Source organism: Helianthus annuus, chromosome 17 (assembly GCF_002127325.2).
Source record: "Helianthus annuus cultivar XRQ/B chromosome 17, HanXRQr2.0-SUNRISE, whole genome shotgun sequence".
NCBI classification, from domain to species: domain Eukaryota; kingdom Viridiplantae; phylum Streptophyta; class Magnoliopsida; order Asterales; family Asteraceae; genus Helianthus; species Helianthus annuus.
In genome coordinates this window covers 2,809,957-2,816,786 of record NC_035449.2, presented here as the reverse complement: position 1 = coordinate 2,816,786, position 6,830 = coordinate 2,809,957, and the positions used below count along the sequence as shown (strand labels likewise).

General features: G+C 37.2%; 1 long non-coding RNA gene across 1 annotated transcript; it reads left to right on the top strand.

Moving 5' to 3' along the window:
* Window positions 1-2,967: 2,967 nt before the first annotated feature.
* LOC118489066 lies at window positions 2,968-5,322 on the top strand. Its single transcript, XR_004886058.1, has 2 exons — window positions 2,968-3,121; window positions 3,734-5,322. It is a non-coding gene; the product is annotated as an uncharacterized LOC118489066 (long non-coding RNA).
* Window positions 5,323-6,830: the final 1,508 nt, after the last annotated feature.

The following is a 6,830-nucleotide window of genomic DNA, read 5'->3' as shown; positions in this document are numbered from 1 at the left end:
TTAAACAAATGCAAGATGTGATAAAGGAACAGTCCGAGGCATGACAAGAGGAACATGCCCATCAAGGACAAAATCGCGTAACGACCGCGAACAAGGCTAATGGCAAGAGAAGCCCGTTGGGGCAAGCATTATCAGGTGCACGTTTTAAATCATTGCATAAATAGTAATATGCAACAGATATGTAGAGATTGAAAGTTGCATATGTAGATTGAAAACTTGGAAAGACCTAAATAGAAAACCTATCCGGGATATTGTTTCCAAGAAAAACAGATAGAGGTATTACTTACATTGGGCGTGATGTGAAAACTGTAAAAAGGTCATGCGTGTCATGTGTTAATCGCTTACTCTGGCCAAGTAAGTAATGGCATATGATACCATGAACTTCTTATGGCGGACACGTTTACATCCGATGTAGTAAGGGCAGGGTGAATGGGACTAATTGAAAAGTACCCAAATGAATCAGATAAGCAAAATATTTGATAATAATGTAAACGCACAACCAAGTGACGGGAGCGTATTACATTAGGATAATGAGCCCGGGTGAAGGGACAAACAAGCATGTAAAATGATTTAGACAAGTATTGGGAGGGAGTGTACTTACACTCGAACCCAGAAAACATCAAGCATGTAAAATGATTTAGACAAGTATTGGGAGGGAGTGTACTTACACTCGAACACAGAAAACATCAAGCATGTAAAATGATTTAAACAAGTATTGGGAGGGAGTGTACTTACACTCGAATCCAGAAAACATCAAGCATGTAAAACGATTTAGACAAATATTGGGAGGGAGTGATACCTACACTCGAACCCGGAGAATGTAAACATGTAAGATGAGTTAGATATGCATTGGGAGGGGGTGTACTTACACTCGAACCCGGAAAATGCAAATATGTTCCTTAACGGGTCATTTTTGTAAAACGTCGAACTTAAAGATAAAGTCAGAATATAAAAACCGAAGCGAGGTCTTAATGCATACCGGGAGGGTTGCAATAATAACAATTTCGGTAAAACACCCGGTGGATGGGTAAGAATTAAACACATGCGTAAACCAAGAGACGTGAACGCGGGTAGAAAGATCAAGGTAACGCGGATTACGAGTTATGACTATAAAATCTCGTATATAGAAATTGTGAGTAAATATGTTCAACTATTCGAAGTCGAATGGGTCAAATAAAGAATAAAGTTGATTGTTTATAAGTGATGGATTTCACATTAATAGGTCAAACATGTTGAATACAATATAACGCCGAATGGCACAAATGAGCACTAGCCAGATAAAGGTAGTGTTAAATGCAAGAGAATAATGAGCCCGGCAATGGGACATAATCAAACACGAATGTATGTAAACTGGATAATGGTGAGCATAAGATAAACCGACGCATAAATGACGTGAGAAATCATAAAGTCGGAAAATGTGCCCGAAAAGAAACGAATGTAGCCTTAGACTATGGTCAAGGTCAAAGATAATATCAAAACGATAATAAATGATGTTAAGCAAAAACATGGTGCCTTAACGCCGTATGCGTATATAAATGTATACACATTTGAAGGAAGACTCGAATAAAAGATGATCTACGGGATCATCATAACCTACGAGGTATTAATTAGAGCAAAAGGTCTACGGGGCCAAAACGACCCACGGGTCATGATTGGAAAGAAGTTATAAGGACTTCGCCTTAAAGAGGTGAATGTCTAATAAAAAAAAATAATAATAATAATAAATAGCCCATAAGGCTAAGTGATAAACCTACGGGTTAGACGGAATAAAGCAAGGAAATCAGTTAAGAATCCCCGCATAAAAACTAAGACTGTAAAGGATTGAATTACGGACTGTCAATATCTCGGTATGGATGATTGACACAAGATAAAGAAAAGATCCTAAAACTAAAACTTCGGTTTTAGTAAAAAATAATGTTCTTACAAACATAAATTCTGATAAGAATTTAAATAGTAAGCATGAAAGATACAAGTCTTGACACTGATAGGCGCAAGACAATATATTCGAAAAGAGGTATTTTCGAAAATGGAAGGTTGATAAAAATTAAACATGACGTGACACGATCACAGTCAAGAAATGCAACGTGAAGTGGAATCACATTATCACTAAACGAACGGTAAAAGTAACTGGACTACAAGGTCTAGTTAGTGAGAACGGTTAAGTTCATTAAAGTAATTTTGGTTGTTTATAAGCGATGGATTCGGTATAACTAAACCGAATAAATAAATTTGAAAACAAAAGAAATTGTTGTTAAAAGTGAATGATTTCACTAAAGACCTTTAAATGGGTCAAGGTAACGGATCCATAAAGAATTCGATAATATATGGAAGTGGTGAATAGCGCTAAGTAACTAAACTAGTGGAAATAACGAGATTACGTAATTTCGAATTGCACTATGTCGTAAGAGGTACGTAGACAATTAATAGCCAAAAAGATGTTACCATACTTTTCTGGTAATACTAACAATTGGCTAAGAGTATAAGTAATGTTTAAAGGATTTCTCGGCTCAAAATACATTGAGTTTAAACTCAATGAGTTATATCATAAAAGGTTTCGAGGACGAAACCTCTTTAAGGGGGATAGACTTGTAACACCCCGAAATCGGGTTTGGTAATCAAAACCCCTTATTATTAATACACGGGTAAAATACTGTTAGCAGTAACGGTAACCCGGTAAATATTAGGATTTAAAATAAATAAATCTAATATTAAATAAAATGTAAATAGATGTTTTAAGGAAATAAAGTTATGAGAGGCCCGAGTTAACGGGACTTAAAATGAACTTAATCATAACTTTCCTGAATTCACCAAATAGCTAGGAATATTAACCTAGTTAAAAAGGTGTCTTAAAACAATGAAGAAAACATGGATAATAACCCTTTTTATGAAAGATAAAACACAAGGGGCCAAAGTTGTCAAGTGAGCAAACTAGGTTTAATAAAATCAAATAAATAAAACACAACACACACTTAGTATGTTGTGTGTGCATGGGGCGACCAGGGGAAAGGAAAAGGGAGCCAAAACCCTAGAACTCAACAAATCATCAAATTGAAGCCTGATTCAAGGTCAAAATCGATGCATGAATACGTAGAAACGATCACCTAGTCGTGGGGATCGTAAGGTATGTCAAATTTTTGATGTTTATGAAGTTGAGATTTTTGATGAACTTGTGAAGATCGAAATTGAAGCTTGAATGATTGGTGTTTGGGTGAAACTAGGATGAGATTCATGCTTAGAAACAAACCCTAGTTGAAAACTTGAAGAATTAGTACTAAAACTAGGAATTTGATAATTACCCTCTTATGTGCTAAGTGGGTTTTGATTGTGTAGCGAAGATGATGATATGTTTATGCAAGAAATCATCATAGTTGATAGTTGATGCAAGATACTTGAACAACTTGCAAGTTTGAGTAATTGATCATAAGTGATAGTGGTGAATTTTGGATGTTAATCTTGGTAAAAATAACTAGTTAGGAACTAGTTAGTAAATATGTAAAATCATGCACATTAGGTGTTTGTTAAAATGCCTAAATGAGAACTAAGCGTTGATAATGTGCTAATTGAGTCTTGTAAACTTGATAGTGCAATCATATGTGTTAATTGGTGATTTGACTTTTAATAGTCAAACCGACCATTAATAAGATCGAATGATAATAGTGATAGAAAATATGTAAGATGGAATAGTCATAATTAATGATGACTAATATAACCGTCTTACGAATTATGATGATAGTTTGACGCTTGACAAGCTAGGTAGAGGCTTGGAAAGGAAGCGGGTCAAACGAAGTAAGAATGGCGGAAAAGCATAATTCGGATGCAAGGTAAGTATAACTTACACTAGTCTTAAATTGTGGAATGTTTTCTTATCATATAAATTATGAATGAGGTGTCTAAACAATTGAAATATGATGTTCCGTCGTGTAATCGAACGGAACAAGAAAATCAAAGATAAATGGTCAATTCGGCCAAACGGGTCAAAAGGTGTAGATAACACCTTTTGACTATATAGACTAATGATTCTTTTGTCGAGTCATAAGCTTACAGGAATAGATATCCAATGGATATTCGCACCGTTCTTAATTAGCGAATATAAAGCAAGGTATTAAGATCGGGTCTATTTGTTGACCCGAGTCAGGTACGCTTATTTATGATGTATGTAAAAATACTAATTTGGTCGAATAATTGGTGATAGCCCTTCATTGTAAAAGAAGGACCAAAATCGACCAAAATGCCCTTGTAGGCTAAATTGAACAAACAACCTTTAAAGGTTGTTTGGAAACGAGTTTTGCGATAAGATAAATACTTAGAATAAGTATAGAAGTTGAAGGGGGTATTGTTTTTAGTCAAACGGCACTATTGAGTTTTGCCGTAAAATATTGATTTTAGAGGTAAAATTTGGGTTATATAAGATCACCATAATAAACTCACCTTAAATGCAGTCGAGGTGGGGTATTATAGGGTAAGAAATGTGGTGATGGAATACTAGAAGAAATCGAAAGCGTTTTTAGGCCTGAAAATGCTTAAATACCCTTAACGGGTCAAAATAAACATCCGAGTAAAAATTGATTTAATTTGAGTAATTAAACCGGCGATTAAAATCTAATATGATAGGCAACAATAAGTCGAAGAAGTATATGTGATATAAGGGCCAAATAAACATGTTTGATGGTGAAATCACAAACGGGTCAAAATTGGCAAAAAGGGGAAATAAGCCGAAGACTTAGAAGTCTTAAAATTTGTTAAGTCGAATGTCGGATTTTAACCTCATAAGATGGAGGATTAAATTACGGACGCGTAGGAAAAGGAATCGGGTAAAACGGATCAATAACGAAGAAGTTATGGCCGTTTCCGTAAAAACTGGCATAGCTGAACTAAGCTGCAGACCTGCTGATGCAGGGGCCACCGTAAATTACGGTGTCCACCGTAATTTACGGTGGAGTTGAAAAATGCTACGGTGGATCCCTCCTGGTTTACGGTAGGGGCCTGTACTACCAGTGGCCACCGTAAATTACGGTGCCACCGTAATTTACGGTGGAGGTCAGGTTGAAAACTTTGTTTTTGTTATCAATTGTTTCTCGAACTCGTTTAGACGCGTTTTAAGTCCTGTATGACTAAAGCATTTCATGTTTATGAAATGTAGGTACATTTTGGATGCCGGAAGACGATCAAGCATCATCGAAGAACCGAACACTATAAAGATTCACGCTTCCGCACATTGTAAATCGATATTTTTAAACGACGAATTTTGTCACATTAGGCGGTGTACTTGGAAATTGTGAAAGTTTTAATTAACTCGTATTTTCTAAGGATACTTAACGTTAACTACATGTTTATTTTCGTTAAAAATACGAAAATCTTTAAAATAATAACTAGGATGTTACAAGTTGGTAATCAGAGCTCAGGGTTAAAGAGTAAGGTGTGTTCGGTTCGAGGCTTGATCGCAAATCCGGTAAGTGCAAGTGTGTTAATAGCTTAGCATGCTAAAGTGTTGTAAACAACACATAGGGTTATCGTGAAATACACGTTACCCCAAATTAAATGATAGATATGGTTAACAACATTTCGTGCGTTGACACATATAGTACAAAAGCCTTGTACTATGATACGGGCATTTAGTAAAGTTGACATTACTAACTTTGTGAATGTCTTGATTAAAGGACACTTTGAATGTGAGCTTTGATAGCTTTGATATCTGCCTGGGTATCTTTGAACCTTGATTCCACCATATTTGTCAGCTTTTGAGCATGTATGGCATGCTGCTGATCTGCCATCTGCTTTTGTCTTTCAAGCAGTGGTTGGAACATGTTCCATAACTCATTTGCAGCAGGTGCCTGTTGAGCAGGTGCTTGAGCTGGAGGAGCAGTGGATTGGGCTTTCTGAGCTTTTAACAGCTGCTGCACCATATCCTTTATTTCAGCAACAGAGGTTTCAAGGTTTTCGACCCTGCCCATCAATTCCTGATATTTTGAATCATCACCTGAATTAACAGGATCATCTGAATCCCCACCAGCAGTGGTTTTACCAATGTATGACTTAGGAACAGAGTCCCAAAAGTCAGCCATTGATGCCCCTTGTTCTTGGTACTGGGGACTTCTTTCTTCAGCACTTGATAACCTTTTGATGTTGCAAGTAGTTAAAACAATCTCACTGGTGGTTCTCAGTGGTGCTATTGATGAAATTGCCTTCAAGGGAGTCTTATGAATGTAACCACTGTCCAAATGTAAACCAGTGGGTTCAACATTTGTAGTGGCTGCTCCACTTGAACTACTGACAGGAATTAATTGTAATTCCTGCAGTGTAACCTCCTCAGTTGTTGCTGGGATAACAGAGATATCAACATCAGACCCAGTCACTTGTGGGAGTATACTCTCAGTGATAGGTGTTTGAGAGGAACTGGTTTGTGTCTGAGTAATACCAACTGTATGCAACAAAGGTATCATGGATTGTGGTAATATGGAGGGTGAGGGTGAAGGTGTAGAAAGAGACATGTCCTTGGGATTAGGACTGTGGAAGATGGATCCGGGTGGGTCCAGAGCTTCATATTGTGGGGTCCCTGTGCTTACAACCTGATCCTTTTGTGAGGATGCAGGAGGAGTTTGAGGCAAGGGTTGAGATCTTTCTTCCATTTGCTGTGAGGAAGTAGCAGCAGTGGTTATTGGTGACTTTTGTGCTGTCACTGGCATTGACTCTGGGATCTCATCTTCCAGGGGTGCCTTTGTTTTGGGTTTGGTGGGCTTTCTGGATGTTTTTCTTTTTGTCTTTTTAGTGGTGGCAGGTGTGGGTTTCAAAACAGTGGGTGTGCTGCTTTGATCACCTGGAGCAGTGGACTC